Source organism: Falco rusticolus, chromosome 8 (assembly GCF_015220075.1).
Source record: "Falco rusticolus isolate bFalRus1 chromosome 8, bFalRus1.pri, whole genome shotgun sequence".
NCBI classification, from domain to species: domain Eukaryota; kingdom Metazoa; phylum Chordata; class Aves; order Falconiformes; family Falconidae; genus Falco; species Falco rusticolus.
The window spans coordinates 30,724,346-30,742,392 of NC_051194.1; positions in this window are offsets into that span (position 1 = coordinate 30,724,346).

Genomic DNA, 18,047 nt, shown 5'->3' on the forward strand with positions numbered 1-18,047 from the left:
TTAGTCCCTTAATCATCTTTGTAGCCCTCCACGAGACTGTCTCCAGTAGTTCCCTGTCTTTCTTGAACTGGGGAGCCCAGCCTTTTGTATGTGGATTTAAAGGCAATGAACATATGTGACTTGGTCATTCTGATTTTTGGTCTAAGTATCTTGCAAGATAGCTGGAGGCATTTTAGCTTAAATCCAGACAGCAATATTTGCTGTCACTGTAAAAACATTATTTCATGGATTTCTATATGCAAAAAGCTGAGAGAGAAGCTCATACTTCATAAGCATATTTCTGTATTCATGTACTACATGTTAAAGCAGGAAAAAAATTTTGAAGTTTCCTAATTTGCTGTTGGAGCAGTCAATGCTTGACATGTTAGAAAGCTGTTTCCAATTTTAAAATTAGGCCTTAAGTTCCCCTAGTTTGCATACCAAATATCACGTCTCAATCTTGTTTAATATACTGATGTGCTGTGTATGCAACAGCTGTTTCCAAATCCCAAATAAAAGTAAAAGCTCCGTGCAGCGTCTCAGCACCATTCCTTCTCTGAATTGAAAACCACTTCCAATATGGTCTAAAATCTGGACAGTGTGAGAGGAAGGTGCTGAGGGAGGAACAGTCATAGGAGAAACCGGTGCTGTTGGGAGATGTGCAGCTGTATGATTCCCCGTTTTTCAGTGCTCACTCACCCTACCCTTGCTGAGGCTGTGCCCTGATGCCATGGGCATGGGTGCCAGGCCTGCACCCAGTATCATGGAGGGAAGTGGGTGCTCCTGGGAAGGGGGTTACTGCCAGCTGGTGATGATGCTGAGGGATCCCCAGTACAAGGGGGAGGAACACCTTTGCTTTGTGCGACCTGACAGGGCTTTTAAAGGAGAATTTTTGCAGGAACAATCATACCATATATCCAAACAATACAATGTGAGCTGTTTGTTTGCAGGGTTTTCATTCTTTTACATAGTAATATGCATTTAGAAGCAATAGTTTTAGTGAAGGTAGGAAAATATTGTTCAAATCTGTTTACGGAAATAAACAATATAGATAAAAGTACCTCGAATATTGCTTATAACTGCATTTACTCCAAGAAAAATGCTTTTAAATTTATTTGTTTCTAAGTAGATAGCATTAAACAGACTAAAAGCCTATATTTAGCGAAGTCTACACAATGAATTGCTACCCCAAAAAATTGACTGAACAGATTACTCAGGGACATATAATACAACGGAATAATGTGTAAAATGTCTTGAAGAGAAACAGGAGCAAAGAAATAAAATTATGTGTGAAAATGAAACTTTAAATGATGGCAACTGTTTACAAGAATCAGCTTATGTTGAATTTCCATTCTTTTAATGGAATCCTGATGGATGGTAATAAACACTGTCAAGATCTATTTGTGTAGCAAAATCAACAAGTGAAGCTATTCAGAAATTTTTTGAAGGTATGTTTCTTTGTAAGAATATGCCAATTGTCATAAGTGAAACATTTCATGGAAAAGTGTTGAATTGGATTCATCTTTCAATGCAGCGTGGGCTTTGTTGGAAACCCACCTGGTGTCCTGCCAGCAGACGCACCAAACTGCTGCTCTGAGCCAGGACCTGGCAAGTGCCTGGAGCTGGCCTGGGCTTCACAGGGTGCTCTCAGGAGTGTATTGCAGTTGGAAGAATACTTGCTTACATGCTTGGGAAGATATTTTCATTCTTTGAGGAATGTAATTTTCTTTCCTGAAATGCTAAAATATCAGAGAACTGAGGGTTTGGGGTTGTATTTGTTTCATTTTTCAGACAGTTCTGATAGAGCTCCTCAGAGAAAACAGATGTGGGGATTAGTCATACTTGTTTGTCCTGACCCATGCAGCAGATGACCAGAGAGGCAGTCTCTGGATGTAGATATTCTCACATTGGATTATCTGTTTTGCACTGCCTGTACTATGGAGCAGTATTTACTATTGCTGGAAATCAAGGTCTTCCACAAACACTGCAAGAGGAAGAAACAATTATGAGATTCAGATGAATTATGCCAGAGAACTTAGGGAAATACTCATTTCATCTGGCAATGAATCAGGTTTGTCGAGGGTTGCATAACTTTAGAATTTATTTTCTGAAATCATCCATAACATTTAGTTTATTGGCAAGATAGTGTTGGACAGCAGTTCTAGGTTTCAAAGTTGTATGTTTGACTTTGGAAAAGTGGCACCAACAGTGCATGTTTGCAATTGAAGAGAAAACATTATATTAGTGTATTTATTCAGTCAAATGTTTCATCTGATTAGTGCTAATCAAGCCAGCAAGAGTGAATTAGTAAGATGTGGTTAAAAGGTTATGAAGTTTCATTTAGAATAAAATATAACCAGCAAATACATTAAAAGAAATACTCAAATTTAATTTGCAAATAGCTTGCAGCAAATAATTAATCTCTTATGGTTACATTTATTTTTCTTTCTATAACAGCATCTCAAAATGTCATTGTACAATCCTTGTCTGTCAGCTTACTGAATTAAGCTGTATTTTGACAAATAAGCATAAAGTTATTACCGCTCTCTGCTTGGTAGCTGCTCACAGACATGCCAGTGGGAGGACTGGCTCTCACCAGCCTGTGGCTGTCTGTTAGTCACTGTATATGTTGGTGACACTGTGTATCTGATGCCACTTCACACCAGCCAGCTCAGTAACACAAGAATATCAAACAATACAAAAAGCCACTCAGAGAATGACAGTTTGGCCCCAAAACAAGTTGTTAGCTTGGCTTATCCATTTAATTGTGTTTTCCTGTTTTTCAGTGCTGCAAAGAACAAGAGCGAGGCAGCTTTATAGGGGCATCCTTGTGGCACCCACCAGTGCTGCTGGAGGAGGTAGTCACTTGCTTGATCCCCACAGCACATCTCAGCCTCAGACATACTGTAACACAGCAAAATTCAGTCTTGCCTCCTCTTCCCCTTGAAACTGCTGAAACTGGAAGGTTAGCAAAAGTTAGAAACGAGAGATTCAGTCCAGGCTTTTAAAACGTATGGGGACATTTAGAAACCACTGTTTACGATTAGGTGATTTTTAGGAAGAAGCTCTCAGTAAGCAGAGCTTTGCATTCAGAAGCCTTAGAAGCTCCTTGTCTCTGCATTTCAAGTTATGCCCCTCAATTTCCCAGGTGCGACATGTGAACTATAAAACGGTGTCAACCCACCCTGTGTGTGCCTGGGATGTATCAATGTGATGTGTGTTCAGTGTGTGCACAGCTGCCATGACATTGCTTGGTGAGTGAAACTCAGGGTGGGGAAAACAGTCTCCAAAGTGATTTGTCTTCGTTTGTGGCTGACACTTGCGTTCTGCAGAAAGTGTGGGTCGTGGTCCTACACTTCAAGGTAATCATCCAGAAGTTTTCTAGGAGCATTCAGCTGAGGGTTGTGCATGAGAGCAAAGGCTTTCAGGGAACAGCTGTGTCACTGGGGCTTTTCTTCTGGCAAGGGAATGAGTTTGCTTTTTGGCTTGTTGCTTTCTGTATCCAGGAACATTGCAGCTTTGTGAAAGTTGGAGGAGCTCCTCCTACACTCCTGTGCAGATTGACTTCCCTGTGAGTAACTACATTGCTGAATGCCTCAATCTCTGAAAATGGTGGATTTTTTTGGTAAATGTTTCTTAAATTACCTGGCAAAACATGTAGACTAATAAGAGGTGAGTGAGGCATGTACTCTTTACTCCCACAGTGAAACCAGCTGGTTATAGATTTCAGAAAATGAGTTGTTGTGTTCTGTGTCTTAATCCTTGTTATTACTGTGTAAATGACTCCATCTAATTAAACTGTAATGTGTTGACTTTATTATGCGATGGCAGATTGTGCTTATGCTCTAACAACCACTGTAGCTTACTAGAAAATAGGTGTGCTCAAAGCATGGTAATGCTTTATTCAAACCAACAGTGCAAGTGAAATTGTTTTCTCACTATGCATATTATGGGGAATATCTTAAAAGCCTCTTCCCGTTGGCTTGCCTGTGCTCATACTGATGTCAGTAGGAGCTGTGCCATTGACTTTAAAGGGAGTAGGCAGAGGTCAACAGTAAACACTTCTCAAAAGTAGCGTTTTGTGTGAGACCAAAGGGCAGTTCGAGTAAGGACAGTTTTACTACCAAGGCCATGGATGTGACTTGCGAAGGAGATGGCTCAGGTCCCTGCTCTGGGGAAGATGTCCCTTCCGGACCTTGGTCGGAGGTTGAATTCTCTGTCAAGTGGAATTTTCCTCTCATTTAGTTGTCTCTGTTTAGACCATGCTCTGAAGTGGTCTTATTGTGTCTATGTGAGCTGCTTGATCTTGTTTCTCAGATGAGATGGAGACTTGGTTGCCACAAATATTGCTCTTAAGCCCAACTAATTGAAGTATCTTCAGAAATTTCTAGAGCTAAAGTTATCTAGATATTAGCCTGTGTCCCTATGGTATACATTAACATTTGAAGAGTCATGAAAGCTATTAATGCTCAGTTAATGTATGAATGTGTTGCCTCATGAATTTGACAATATGCACTGTACTTAATCAGATAATGAAGCTGCAACAGCAATTTATGAAAGTGAGTACTTGAAAGAAACTAATTTCTGCAGTTGTTTAAATACAAATTAATTTTGATCTGCTAATTTGCTTTTAAAAGTAGCTTTTGAGATAGCGTGTGAGTCCAAGGACTCACTCATTCAAATCTCTGCAACGCTCAGTAGAATCAGATCAGAAACTTCTAGATGTGTTAAGATTGTGTCAAACTACTTGAGTCATGTTGCAAATATTTCCCGAATTCACTGGATATTTACATGAAGTTGGAAGAGACTATCTTCAAAAGAACAGTTTCAAAGCTGGATTTTCCCTTTTTCTCTTGCTAATCGATACACAAGCTTGTTCTCAAATCAAAACTAAAACCCCAGCAGAAGTTCAAAAGGAATAGTTGTGGTGTGTAGAAGAAGGCTTCATCCCTGTGAGAAGCTGAGAGGCTTTGATGGGGACTGTGGGAACACTCTGTTGCAAAGTATTTCTCATGTTTGTTTTAAACTGCTCATGCTTCTTCACAAAGCAGGCCACGTCAGTGTCAGGGTGCAGGTGTTTTAACTCTCTCAGCAAGTAGTACAGTGGAATCTGAATAGGCAAAACTGGGTGATTTTAAGCCTTTCTGTTAAGATGCAGGTTGGGATCTTTGGCTGTCACTTACACTTGCTTGGGCTTCATCTCCAGTGCTTGTGGCTCTCTTGCTATGGGAAAGTCTTGTCTGAATGAATTATTTTTATGGACTGTGTAGGCCAGTAAAGACTGTGTAAATATTGCAGCAGCTGATCAGGATGCTGGTTTAGCTCAGAGGCTGAACTCCTGGTTGCTGCAGGGCTGTGCTGGGTGTGAGTTAGCCTGGAACAGGAGGGGGCCGCAGGTGACGGTGAGGCCAGTGTCATCACCCAGGACACACATGATCGATCTCTTGGTAACTCTCTGTGGCTGTTTTTCACAAAACTTTTTAGAAATCTAGGCCACTGTCTTCAAATGGGGCTGATAAATAGAAATGTTTAGCTTTCATTTGATTTTTAGACTTACTGCAGACTGATTTATGTGTGTTTTCTTATGTAGGGAAGCAAGCTTTGTAGAAACTATCTTCTCATTGGCATAAGGATAGTCACTAATCTGGACAAATCTGGAAATCTAGTTTTCAGTGCAAGTTTATGCCACTATTTCCCATAAAGTCTTGTTAATTTTTTTTTTTAAATCAAGTGTTGTATTCAAAAAAGAGCTATAAGATGTACATGATCATAACTCCAATTTAAAACCAAAGTCTGAAGTTCATTTATTATGTGTTCTGGTCCTACGTGGTTTAGTTGGGTAAAATTTAATTATTTTACCTATGGTAATATTTGAATGGGAGTTGTAAGGCATTACTTTGTTTAAAATATATGACCTGCAACTTATTAATATTTCTGAGTTCAAATGCGCTTAATCACTTTGGTTGCATTATGAATTACCCTGTTCTTTCTTGTAAGTTTCCATGGTAGAGAAGGATGCTCAGGGACTGCTACTAAGAGATGCAGAAAATCAGAGTACAGAGCAGTTCTTCAAATTTTGCACAGATTCAAATGAAATATTTCCTATTCCTTCCAGGTCATTAGTTTAAAAGTTCCTTAAGTTAGGATAACTGTGTTAGTCAAGAGAAGGTTGTATTAAGGAACTTGAAAATTGAATTTGTTATCAGTTTTATGAAGATTGCTTTAAGGGTGTGGAATTTTTAATAACTTTCTTTTATGTTGAACTGCCTGCTGCAGCCTTCTTGGGGAAATAGAAGGAGCTGAAGATGAAATGAATGCTAACGTGTCTGCTTCCTGGCTTTACCTTAGCAATTTTATAACTGGCAAGAAACACAAAATCCCTTTTCTGCTGTAAATTAGTGTCACTGAAAAAAGCCCTGGCATTGTACAATGGGTTACAGTTATTCTGTACAGTACTAATGGAAAACAGAACACTAAGTTAATTGAAAGAGCAATCACACTGTATTTCTGAAAAGTCAAGATAAAATAATTTTTCATAATGAAAGAGGAAATAAGGAATATTTCTGGCATTCAACACAGTCAAGCTTTTATGTAGGATTCTGCTGACATTAATCTTTGTGCACAGGCTACTAAGGTTGAAATGTCTATCGCAACTTACCCGCAGCCCTGCATTTCCCACAGAGGGAGGTTTCTGAGCTCGAAAGGGGCTTTGCTGGGAAGCAGTAAGGGGGAGGCAGCGAAGGAAAGCAGCAGGTTTGCCCATCAGCCTGGGCTGGTGCAGGTGCAATTGCAGGAATTGCTGAGGCTATGCTACAGTGTGCAGCGCTGGGCACAGGAAAGTGTCTGCTGCCCCAGAAGTGCCCCATAGCTAGTGCCAAAACACACTGGCTGTGTGCTTGGGATCTGATAAATACTTGTGACTGGTATGATTTGTTATATTACAGAAAAAAATGTCTTGTTTCTTCCAAAGTAATTTGTTTGGTTTCAGTTATTTTGAGTTTTCTGTTTAATTCTTCTTAATTCTGCTTTTCCTTTTTGTGGATGTTGGTTTCCTTCCATGTGACCTTAGCTTATGCAAAGTCTTAGAAATCAGTGCTCAAGGAACTACTGTTCCCCTCTGTGCTGGCTTCGTAGTGTTAGTTTGGAAACTGGCACTACAGAATCTGCAGGGGTAATATAGCACAATATTTAATGGCTGCAGACCTATTGCTGGTGCCTTTTGAAGTATTCCTGCTTTAAACCCATCATATTAAGGGCTTTGAATAACAAAGTAGGGCAGGTTTCATATACAATTTAGGAAGTGGGGATGCTGAATGTTTTCTTGGACTCAGAACAAAGCCAGTTCTCTTCGTGGTCAGCTCTCACTGATTTTTCAGTCACAGCTGATTCTTCACTGAAACAGTGTCAGATTCACTCTGAGAATGCTAAATACATCCGACTGCTTTCTATATGAAGCACTTCTGTGTAATGTACAGGCTTATGATGCTGGGCATATCTGAAGTGTGTTCAGAGTTTTCAGTTTGCTTAATTAAATGCAGTGGTATTAATGTGGAGAAAGAATCCAGGCAGAAATAAAACTAATGGTGCCTTCAAAAAAGAAAAAAAAGAAAAGAAAAAGAGATGTAACATGAGAGGAACCAAAGAACTGAAAATATTTGCTTAGTAGCTATAACTTCAAATTTTCAAGGTCATTTGTGTGATTTTAACATTTTAACCATTGTGCAAGTAGTTGCAACTGCAAATCTAAATCCTCTGTCTGGCTTTGAGAATCTCAGCCCTTTGGTTGCCACAGAGGTGTAGCTCACAGAAGGAAGGTGATTAAAAAAGGTGGGGTTTTTTCTTTTTCTGATATTTAAATAATGAAATGGTTCATTTTGCTGCTGACATCTGATAAATATCTCCTATTGGGTTTCTTAATGAAAACACGGTTTGTGGGCAAGTAGGGAAGCATCAAGAATTAATTCATGTTAACATCTGAGGAAAGTCACAGTGAAGCCCTTGATGTCATGTATAGCTTAAATTTTAAAGGTTGACGCTACTGGAATATCTGTAACAGATTGAACAGCTATCCAACAAATTCCAAACATCACTTTAACACTACCTTAACAACCATTTTCAATGTTTCCTGGTGGCTTCTGGATGAGCTTTCATTTAAGCTTATAAAAACTACTGCTTTCTTGGTATTGCTACCTGTGGAATTAACCTCTGATTTCAAAGATTTTCTTATTTTAACCCTGAGGAATTTCTCTTTCCTCCCTCAACAGGAGTTGCAAGAACAGGAACATTAGGTGTTTTCCTCAGACAAAGCAGATTCAAGCAAGAAAATAAAGCAAAAAACTGCATGTATTTAAAAGGAGTTCTCTGTCATGGTCTTACGGATGAGTGTGCGTAGCATATTTTTGTATTTAGAAAGCATATATTTATATACTAGTAATATATGTAGTAGGTGTAAAAACACTAGTAGGTGTGCAACGCTAAATTTGGGCTTTGGAAGTACAATTTTTAAAAGGATAGTTACAGAAGAATAGTCTTAACATGCAGCTATTCTGTTTCTGGTAAGGGAATCTCTCTGAAGTGCCAGAATAGCATGCAGGTTTATATTGGCCCACTTTAATGCTATGTATAATACATATACATGCATACATATGTATACGGTCATGCTGCTATATATGCAGTCTGTACTCACACCTGTACGCTAGTAGGTGACAGTCCTTCCTTGGTCTGGATTTCTACATCTGTTTCCAGGGTGCAGTTACTGAGTCAGAATTTCTTGGAAAAGTACAATAAATAAAATTGGTGACTGAAGATGAAAAATAATTTCATAGCTTCAGAACTTTCGCAGATTTTGTACCCTACTTGTTAGTGACCTTCAGTCATCTATGACAGAAATGCCTGATGTCTGTTTATTTCACAATCCACAAGACTTATTAAATGCTCTTAACGTTAAGGTTCAGACTGAAGAAAATATCCCAGTACAGAAATCTGTTACGAGACTACTGATCTATGAAGTCCATGATGCCAAAGGGCAGCATCTGATCACAGGTTTCTCCTGTTTGGTCGCTATTGGCTCACATTGAATAGATACTCTGCATGTGCAGTTTGCAGCTTGTCAGTGGATTACTGTGCAAAGCAGTGAAAATTTAACTAGGAAGGAGAATTTGATCTCTCATCCTACAAGAGAGATTCCACTGCTAGAGGTAAACGCAGCCTGGATCACTATGGTTTTAGACTTGAAAACCATTACTTCTTTCAAGGAATCTCATTTAGTTTTACCCCCTCTCCATGCCAATTTAACCAGGCTTTTCTACTGTAAGGTTGGCAAGCAGAAAAAGAGAAGTTCGAAGTCAACTGTCTAGTTACTACCAGCAGAGAAAAAGGATGGAAATACTGAAGTTCTTGCGAGAAACCTGATCTTGGAAAAAACACTTACTGTTTAAGTCCCAAGGGATTTGAATAACAACAAAAGAAACATAATTCTTAGTGAATCAAGACTTGAAACTTTAAAGTCTGTTTCATACTGTTGAGTGAGGAACACAAATGATGTTTAAGTGTTTATTGCTCAATATTAAATGCTTAGGATAGTAGCTGGGAAGAAAAGAGGTGGACAATTTTGGATTAACTGAAGAAAGATTCAATATTAACAAATCACTGAAAGCTATTATACAGCTTTCTATCCTCTCCTTGGAGAGAGGTCCTGCTACTTTTCTAATTAAAAAGCATTGAAGACATTCTTCCTATCCAAAGCTAGCTTATATTTTTAAGCTATTTGACATCAAATCGAAGATTTTCAGGACTATTGAAAATAACTTTGTTGCATACTTTGTAGTTTAGACTTTGATACCTTTTGGTAAGGCTTCTGGATTTTTCTTTTTCTTCTTGGACTTCTCAGTCAAAGAAGCAGAAAGCACTGAGAATGTGAAACGGCCTGGAAATGTTTTCTCTTCCATCAAGAAACACAACTTGTCCTTTCAAAGCTTAATTGAGCAGCACAAAGCTAATTAGCTGTCCGAAGACATGCTATTTAATTCACAATCCAGCATTAACTTGTTCTACAGGCTGAGCTTATCTCATATATAAATGCCTTTGCCCTGTGGCTTTCCAAACAGCGGCAATATACAAAAAAGACTGATAACTCTGTCATTTAAATGTTGCTTGCTTCCTTCACTTGTGCATAAAATACTGAACTGCATGTGAATTGTAACTGGGAAGTTTTCATGGTCACAATGAAAAAAATAATTTGTATTTTTATTCCCTTCTAGCTGGGAATAATGTTATCTCACTGGGATGCTAAAGCCATCATTTGAGGTTTGCGCTAGATTATAATTTAGAAGGTGCTAATCTAATGTGTAATTTTGATGGTATGTTGAATAAATAGTTTAAAAGCTTTTTGTGAGTAGTAAATAATTGCCTTATCACTTCCTCTTTATTGAAAAAAATCCTAGGTATATTTGTTAAGCTATTATAGCACAGAAGAATTGCTACAGTTAATATGAAAGAAGTTTTATGTTGCTAAACTTTGAAGCATATAGCATCATTTTCAGAGGCTATTTAACAAATTCTCTCCCTTCTCCGTCTTCGGTAAGAGAGTAATGATTTTCTTAGGATATGTAATGAGTGAGCTCATGAAGTATGACTTCTCATGCCCAAATACTAAAGCTTATAATGCTACACTGGGTGTGTTACTGAACTCATTGTTCTAACAGATGTTTGCAATTAATTTTTTCTTCTCTTGGAACCAGTTCATGCCTTTGTACATTATACTGTTTGTGTAAGTCCTGTTAGGAAATAAGTTTAGAGTTTTTTTCTCTTTGCAGAGGCTAAATGATACACTTGTTCCTTAAAATGTGTTTGCAGAAAGGATTTCTTTTTTCCCCACAACTTCTTCTTTGAACATCCACATCACAGCATTTGGAGGTGCTCGTATGGGACCCTGGGCTTTCCCCAGGGTCTGAAACATTCGCAGCAACCAGCTTCTAACAGAACTTTCCTTTTAGGATGCACCCTAAAGGCCAAAGGGACAGAGCTGCTGCTTATGTGGGCTGCCAGACAGAGACTGGAAGTAGGGAAGGACACTCTGAAAGGGGAGGGATGAGAGAAAAAAAATATTACAGAATGGGCTGGAAGAGACAATTGTTAGTAAGAGTACTTTTGCCAGTGTAAGAGAACTTTTGCCAGTGAAATGAGATGTAACTTCCCAAGCTTTAACCCTAATCCCCATATCAAGTGACTAGGGATAGGAAATAAAGATTTACCTCTTCTATTAACATTTTTTTCATGTAACCCTTTCTCACAGATAGCTTATTCTGTCTATTCTAGTTGGTGACCAAGAAGAAGTGGATATTAACCTGGTGCCTCACTGTATCCTGTGTATCCTCACTGGCACCCTCTCTGGCCCACAGATCTTTATCCTCTACTCTGTGGAGTCCTTCATCTGCATCTCCCTTGGCCTTGAGTTGGTCAGCTCTGTGAGGAAATAAAAAGTAATGAAATCACATTATTATTTGCTCATATAAATTAGTTTTCCTGTGTAGACTAATGGAGTGCCAGTGATTTATAGAGCTTATGTATCAAGAAAAGAGATAATGGAAAGGTATTTTCCATTTTAAATCTTAAGCAAAAAAAAAAAAAAAAGGTATCCCTATGAATTTTATTGCTGGGTCATAATGTATTTTTCCTGTAGTTAACACATTTCTGTATTCTAGAGAAACCGGTATTGAATTTCAGGATTTATAGGAAGATGTGTGCACTGTCCTCCCAACCTCAGCTTGCAGCTGCACGCCTGGATGAGGTTTCTGGTGCAGGCAGCATTCATCCAGCAGCTGCTCCTCAGCATCATCCGGTCCTGCAGTTTGCTTCCTCCGTCCCCTTACCAACCTAAGTTGGAGGGGTTTCTTGTGGGATTGTGCTCCCCTCTCTGCCATTCTGCAAGTGGAGAGGAGGCTCCCCCTCTCCTGAAGGACAGAGTGATGATCCAGTTGCCAGCCAGCCATTGTGCGAATGGCAAAAAGAGTATTTATACCTAGATGAAAGACAGAGGATGAATTATCACCTTCCCAGCATAACAGGTGGGAAGACAATCAGTCCATCCGCAGATCAGTTTTCCTGGGAACATGATCTCCTGCTCATACATCTTGATATTTTTTATTGAGCTGCTGATCACCCTTTCCTGCTGCAGGGACTGAGTGCAAGGCATGGGGTGAGTAGCTGGGAAAGGGCTTTTTCTGCTGCTGGTGTTAAGAAGTGTTTTGGGGCAGTTGTACACACTGTGCACTTTGTCTTGTTTCACAAAAAGGAATGTGAGAAAATCTGAACTATTTATAGAATCCAGATATATTACAAACAAATATGACACTTGTCACTTTGAGATGTCAAAGTTTGAAAGTGGTTAAATAATGTACAAAGGTCCTTTAGCTGTGGAGAAACTCAGGGGTGGTCTATGCCAGGGCAGAGTGCCGAAAGGGGTAACCTGACTGGAGTGAAAGGTGAAACAGTGAATTTGGTAAAGACATTTCATTTTTGTTGTCCTGGCTATTCCTACAGACCGTATACATGTTTTTCTGAGTAAGCACTTGATCATCCCATCTAAATACAAACTATGTTTTGCAGAAAGGTTCATATCAAATACTTCTTGATGACCATGTTTGAAAGCCTGGCTTTTCAGACTTTTTGTTGAAGTTTTTTGGCTACTTAAGACAGTAACTTTTCATCTGGTATGTGATTTTAAATGTGGTGCATACCTGGCTGTGGTTGCAGGATCTGCAGACTTTGTGAAGTTGCAGTCTCCTTGTTGGTTGTTTACAATTGACATTTCAGCAGTAGATTGAAAAAATCTAGAAAAAAAGAACTCTGACAACAGATTGACAGTCTGAGCTAAGCAAGACAGGACTGAAAGAGAAATGCTTCTTTGGAGTTCCTCGGGGCTTCCTGAGTGAAGAGCTTATAGCTACTTTGCAGGTGAACTATTAAAGACATTCAGTCTTGATTTTGTTGGATTTTTTTTAAATTTAGTTTTGTTTCTGACGAATTTTTTGTCTTTGAAATACTTGGAGAATGAGTTAAAATTATTACTATTTGTGACTATTCATATTTCAGAAAATTTTGGATTATCTATTTTATTACAACTGAATTAGTTCCTATTTGTTGCCAGACTATGTTATCTACATAAATAACTTCACTGCACATCCTCAACTGCAGCAATCCTTTATTTTGGCACCAACTTGAATATCATTGTTTATTTTTATCTATTATGTTCCATGTGAGATTAAGGAAAGGTTTATTTTTTGATTAAATGGCAACAGTTATTGCTGATGGATGATAATTTACAACTGTGCTACCACTAAGAAAGAAACCTTTTGTTTTTATTATGCTCTTGGAATTACTAGTATAAAAGAAATAAAACAACTCATACATCCAGGAAAGCTTATTGCATTATCAGGCAATACGCTTGCCTAACTGATGAATAGGACTCAGTCTTGCAGTTAATAAAAAGCTGGAGTTATTTCAGGCTGAAATATAGTAAAATAAACCAATGCAAATACTGTTCATGACAATTTCACCATCGTAAGAGAATCGGAGGTCTTAGCTGTGAGTTGAAAGAAATCAGTGTTCCGCTCTAAGTCTAGGCTTCTGTTTTTTCAGATTAATCTTTTGTATTGTTTGTTAAATGTCAAAATGTCCCCTTTACCTTTAAAATATGTTCCATTTGAAGCTGCAAATGACTTCATATTAATGTAACTATTGCAAATATATAAAGTCCTATGAATTTTCATTTAGCTTTTTCTTAAAAAAAAAATAGTCTGCTAACAAACTCCAGTCATTCTAACAATAGTTAATTAACACTTAAAAAATTTTGCTCAGCAGTATTTACAGTCCACTATTAGACTACCATATCATGAAAATATTTATTGCAGAAGAAGCAAATTGAACCGTTCCCCTTACAGGCCTACAGCAACAGCACTGTGAAATAGGTGACACAAATTCCACAGATGGGAAGAAAGTACAGGGGAGCAGAATGAAGAGAGTTCATAAACAAGGAAAAAACCCAAACCAACTGCCTTCCCCTCCCTTAAGCTCCAAACCCTTTTTCCTCTAAAACAGAAATACTCTGACTCCTTGTGATACCTACTGACTTTAGTGATTTTTTGGCAAGACATTTTTTCCTTGGCCAGGACCTGAGTTTCACAGCTTGTCAGAGCTCCAGCACTAGCTTTCCATGCCCTCCTTGTCTTCCTCCTTGCTGACTGCTTTGCCTTGCTTTTGGGTAACTGAAGACAGGACTGGGCTCATGAGATGTGGTTTGAAATGATCCAAGTGTCTGGTCTCAGTTAAACTTTGAGGGAAGATCAGGCATGTGGCAGTGCATGTCATGCTATTAATGGGAAACACAACATGTGTTTAATAAATGACGATACTCAGCTCATAGTTTCCATAATTGTTTGAATTAAGTTTGAGGGAAAGGCTGACATTACAACTTTTAGGTCAGAGAATTTTATAAAGGCTCTTTGTCCTTGTCTGTCTAGGGCAAGATTTATTGTATGACGTTGCAAAAGATAGTTGGACTTGGCAGCTTGCAAGTTCAGTGAAAGTGTCTTGTACTTTTTTGCTTCAGATACATACACCTTCAAAATAAACCTTAAGTAATCGTTTGGGATTTCTATGCCACTTATTCTTATCTCCTGCATACATAAAACCTTAATAGTATAAAGTAACTGTTCCTTCTTTACCTCCATCTTGTTTAGTTAGATTTTATGTTAACTTTTCATGGTTCCTGTTGGACACTACATTCTGATTCCTGTCCCCTTTGAATGGGTGAAAACACATTTACTTTGTAAATAGATGCTTTTTTCATATAATGTAATTCAGGTCTTTAAGGTCAGAGCAAGTCAACTCTGTGAAAGAACTGCTAGGTGGCTTCTGAACCTTTTAAAAGCAAACTAAAGAAATTATTGGGAAGTAGCTGTCAGATTCAAAGGTATTAGGCTCCATGTGGTATGTTTTCAGCCTTCCTAGAAGCTAAAACAAATTGCTGGTTATCAGAAAAAGCAAACTAGGTCTCAGCTCCCATTTTCTTTACATCATTCTAAAATGTTAAGACATAAATAATTGTGGAAAACAACCAGATTGACTATTCAATGAAACAGAAGAAGAATTATCTTCTTGAGAGGGCAAAAGCATAAAAATTACAAATCTTTTAATAATGTGTTTCCAAGACCCAGTCCCATTACTCTACCTGACACATTCTGGCTTCTCTTTCAGTCTCCCTTGATAAAGAAAACAGCCAAGAATAGCAAATACTGGTGTAATTTGGGGAGCATGGTGCCCTCACAAATCAAACACCTGAATTACTTGAAGTAGTAGTGTGGTGGGTTGACTTTGGCTGGCTGGCAGACTCCCACTCAGCTGCTCTCTTACTTTCCTTCCTCAGCTGGCTGGAGGGAGAAAATAGGATGAAAAAGCTCATGGGCAGAGATAAAGATGCAGGGATCACTCACCAATTATGACATAAGCAAACAGACTGGACTTGTGGAAAATGAATTTAACTGGGGTGGGCCTGGGGTCCTCCATGGGCTGTAGTGTGGATATCTACTCCAGTGTGGTCCTCACCACAGGCTGCAGGGAAATGCCACTTCCAGTGCCTGGAGCTCCTCCTCCTCCTCCTTCTCCTTCTCTGACCTGGGTGTTCAAAGCATTAACCTTGATGGTCCTCACTGCTATGCAGAATGTCCCTCTGTGAGAAGGGGCTACCCCTGCAACCTTCCTGCTGCCAAAACCTTGCTACCTTTACCCCATGCAACTACAAAAAAACTGTATATGTAAAGCAGTTCTTTGTTCACAGGACTTTGCTGTATGAAGACTACTATAGTGTTTCAGGGCTTGTAGGGGTCTGTAGATGGCCCTCGTGTCAGTTTGGTAGAACTTGACAACTGGATGTGTTCACAACTGAAACCCAGGCAAGTTTTAATGCTTTTGACACTAAAACATGTTTATTGAAGGTAGCATTGACTATCTTACAAGGTTTTGTAGAAAACTGCCAATTGAAAAATCTGTTAGTTTGCAACCCTGTCTTCTGGATGGCATCTAAATTGTCCTTCTGTTGAACTCACATCGCCATCAATGAGGCAAATCAAAGGTAAGCACAAAGGGAAGTTAAGTTTGTTTTACACATTTGATGCTGTAGAGTTCAGACACAAGGCTGTATATCATTTCAACATGCAGTTCCTCTCAATTTACATTAAAGAGTTCACTGGAGAGTATTCTGTCTCTTGTCATTCTTATAACAGACACTGAGTTTTCTAAAAGGAGTCTGGCCTAATTCTCTTGGCACTTTTGATGGTATTTCTAAGGCAGTCAAAAGTGTATAAATGAATATATCGCCTCTGATCATAAAAATCAAAGCAGGCACCGCTCATTAACAGCAGACTGTGACCCCAAAGGTTCAGTAATCTAAGAACAGTGTGCATCAGCTAGGTTTTTCATGTTCAAAGCCTTCAGCCAAGCCATAAGGTCTTGAGTAGGATCTTATGTTCTTTGTGAAGAGCCGATGTTTAGATTTAAATAGGACATTGAGAATTAGAAAAGTCCAGCTTTTTCTGGTTCAATACTACAATGAGCAATCAACAAAATACTTGCCAAACCTTCAGCTGCTTTTGTGTAAGGCCTTCTCTCGTTTCCTTTTAGCTCCTCATGGTACTGCGTGTTGATATATTTATTCCTGAGAGACTGTGACATAGTTTCCTTCATAAGAGAGAGAGATTCAGCATCTTGAGATGGTTCCAAAGAAAATAAAACACCTTCTGCTAAGGCTTGGGCTGTCAAACAGAATAGAAGGGAGTGTTATTTCTCATAACACCTTCCTCCTGAGAATATCAAAGCAGATGGGTTTTTTTAATCACTAAACTTATGAGGTTTTTCTTCCCTTGTTTTAGAATTGCAAATTTTCTTTGATCAGAGGGAAAGAGATTTTCTGAAAGATGCCTGTTTTATACAATGATTAACATGTAATAACCTCATTTGTTCCTAGCATGACATTTCTTAAAATAATAGCAGCAGCTTTAATACTCACCAGTTTGAACTTTCCTTATTGCTTTACAGAATATATTTATAAAAGAACATGCTAGAAATGGTTGTGTGTGTAAAACACCACTTAGGTAAGTGCATATACAAGTTTTAAAATTGGCACTATATTGAAAATTCTGGAATTGCCATCAAGTTATTTCATAAACTTGGGGAGAATCCTAAACGTCAACCTGTACTTAAAAGCAATCCTACAGTAATAAATCATTCACATGCACATAGTAAAGCACAAGAAATACTGTAGGTTTTTTTTAAAGCTAGGGAAGCAACTAACTTCCAGAGGGTTTTAGAAATAAGACTAGGAGAAAAAGAAAATGCTTTTGAGAATGAGGAAATACATAGCACATTTACAGTGTCTTAAAACCTAACAGAAGAAGCTGACTATATGTGTTATTGCTAAGTACTTCCCAAACAACTTAGTAAATCTACTGTTTTCTCATTTCAGTAGTCAGTCTTTAGCAAGGTAAAGTGTTACAGCTTTTTTCAGATGTGATATCATTTGGTCCTAATCCTCAGTCATGAGGTCATTTTACTGTATGTAAGAGTGAATGTTCTGAGAATCAGAAAGTCAAGTAATTAAACCAGAAATCATTTCAGCCACTTAATCAGCTGAATGTTCTTTGCCAAGTACAGAAAATGGCATGTGGTAGCTTTTAATGAGATCTATTTATTTACATAATTTTTCTATGGAGTTGCATATACCCATTCTTGAGGTCTTACATCTGCAACTAGCTCTTTCTGAAGTGCTGACATACCGCACTCATCTCCAGCTAAAACTAAGCAATTGGCTACAGTTTTCTTTATGTCATGACTTATTTCTCTTCATATAATGTTTTAGATTTCCTTAAAAATTTGTAGCTGCTAAATGAGAAAATTCCTCCCAAGGAATTTCTAATGTCTTTTACCTGCATAATGAGTTAAGGTTTACCAGTCGTCTGGACTTGACTGCTTTGTCTTTGCTCACTAAGATTTTACTGTTAGCCAAAATATTGCCT